The 2,619-nt window shown below is 36.7% G+C and overlaps 1 pseudogene; it reads right to left on the reverse strand.

Moving 5' to 3' along the window:
- Positions 1–1,157: 1,157 nt before the first annotated feature.
- Positions 1,158–2,281, reverse strand: LOC147892236 (uncharacterized; annotated as a pseudogene).
- Between the last annotated feature and the right edge of the window lie 338 nt (positions 2,282–2,619).

Here is a 2,619-nt window from a genome sequence, read left to right on the forward strand (position 1 = left end):
TTCTCTTATAGCAATCATTGGAGTTTGGTACATATAGATGTATAGCAAAAGCTATGCTATACATTCAACTTCTTAAAGGGTACCCACTAGGATTTGGAATTGTAAGTCAGTTGTTGCCTATACTTTTTTTATAAAACAGATTTTCAGGTTTTCTCTTGAAAAGTTAGCCATATCGCATTTACTTGCAGAAGTTTGAATTTTATAATTTGTTTCCCTTCATTCCCATTGCAGTTATCTCAAAAGACTAATGGATGCACTGGACCTCCATGATCCAAAGTTAAAGATATTAGATTCAGCTCACCCAATATCATTGCAGGTATAGTAATCATTATCACTTATCTTTATCTCCCTCTTATTTTTGGCTTTCTATTTTGATAAATAGACACCACAACAAGAGGATCCTTTCTCCTGTGGATGGAGGACTCTCATCAGTGCCAAATATATGATGGACACATACTTTTCAAAGAAACGGCTTGAATTTGTGAGTGCTTTCATTACATACTATTTGAGAAGTTCTAAATTTAATGCATTGATACAAAAATATTGAAAACATTCTTTGTTTTTATTGTAGATGAAATAGGATAGTTTTGGCTCTGAATATGTACATAGCTTCAGAGCAAAGACAATTCTGAAGCTGCTAGAGTACTCTTCCCCTTATCCAACACCAGACCAACCAGTCCATATAGGAGAGGGCTCAAAAGGCACTAAGGATCTCCGAGTTGAACAAGAGGCTCAAAATGTCCTAGGCACTAGCAATTTAGAAGACATTTTAAGGTGTCGGTGTTGATGAGCTGCTTGATCTTTTCCAAAATCTCGAGCTTATGCACGAGGAGGCAAGGACATCAAAGCAGCATGAGGCCAAGCCCAAGCCCATAGACAAGGAGGTAGGGACACCAAAGCAGCAAGAGGAGTCGGAGTGGAGAAGATAGCACCGATGGAGGGTGTGCAGCAACAGGATCCATAGCAAGATGTATAGTAGCAGGATCCACATCAATAGCAACCTGAGCAGCATGTGGAAGATTCTCAGGAGTCTCCATTGCAAAAAAGTTAAGAGAGAGATTCTAACCAATAATAGAAAAACAGATGATACTTGTAATATTTTTGTATTGATACATCAAATGTCAACTTTTTTTTTTTTGTTGCAAGTAATACCTGAGTCAATAGCTTTGTATTATCTGAATTGTTCTATTTACAATGTCCTTGCATTGAATTTTTGTTTTACTCCTTTGAAGTATCTGCAAAAAAATAAAATTAGCAATATGTAAATGTATTATGCAAATGTAAAGAGAATCAAATTAGGAGAAACACAGGGTGGTCAAATTAGGAGAAACACAGGGTGGAAACCAACTTACTTTTCTGTTGTCCAAAATGAATGAAAATTCTTTATGGATATTGTTCTCAGTCTCTATAATAATGTCATTGCATAACTGATAGAGAGTACAGCATTGTCCTAGTGAGATGGATATTAGAAGGATGTCATTCTCAATAACATTGATTTCAATTATTGGACCTGATGACCTCTCGTCTTGGTCCATTGCCATAAGTTTTGTGCCTATCATCCTGCTGCGTTTATAGTAAAAAGAGAAAATAAATGTTTGCAAGGCAATCATGTACTTAATGTTGATGGAGTTATGAGCAACCTCACAATACACATTGTTGGCCACCATTCTATCCCAACCATTATCCAAAAATTTTGGAATTGGAACTTCATCATACCCTTTTGTTCTGAAAGTCAACATTGTCTTACAAACTTTAACTGGATATCCTAAAAAAGTTCTATAAAACTATAAGTGGCATGAAAACATTTATTTTAACTATCCTGGTAGCAATATTTGGTTTTAGGGAATGCTATACTTCCAAAAATAGTTTGGCTTTATAGGATTATGTGATGCTGCCGTCAAGGACTGGCCAATCAACTGTATTCCATGCTGGAAGATCTTGTTTTTTTAATAAACCATGTGAGTGAGCATTGTCCATCAATTGATAAAAGTGATCATTAAAAAATATACCCGATTCAGCTGGGGTTGTTGATTTTCTACCTTTGTACTGTAGCTCCCCAATAGCACCATGTAAAGTATCAAAGAATCCCAGTATGCACTCCAGTGGTTGCCACTCTTCATATGATGAGGGAAATATATTTGAACGAAAACAAAGAGACTCTCTGTCATCGAAAGAAACATATATTTCATTTCAAGTATTTCATTACACAAATACACTTACAATTGGGTCTATATTGTGGAAGATAAGCAGGATGATCTCGTAATGCAAGTTCTCGATGCATGTGGACATGTTGTATTCGAACCTCTTTGATGCATCTTGTGCCTTCCTTTTTTACTATGAAATCTTTCACTCTACCCTTCTAAGAAGCCAAAAAAGTGTTAGTTAATTGCTGCTTTCTCTACTTGTTGGGTTGCATTAGAACCCAATCTCCTTTCGCCACTGCCATCCTTTTCTAGCTACCGTCCACATTCACAGTATTGGAAACTTCTATACATGAGATTAGTGAGGTAAGTCTTCACGGCAAAGAGATACTTTGTACATCCACATCTTTGCTAGGTAGAGTGCCAAACCGCTTCCCAGTAGGTGCCTCTACATGAGCTTTGGGTAACCGAATATGAA

The sequence above is a fragment of the Dipteris shenzhenensis genome, chromosome 17, assembly GCF_047967505.1.
Source record: "Dipteris shenzhenensis isolate YYH24624 ecotype China chromosome 17, Dip_SZ_1.0, whole genome shotgun sequence".
NCBI classification, from domain to species: Eukaryota; Viridiplantae; Streptophyta; class Polypodiopsida; order Gleicheniales; family Dipteridaceae; genus Dipteris; species Dipteris shenzhenensis.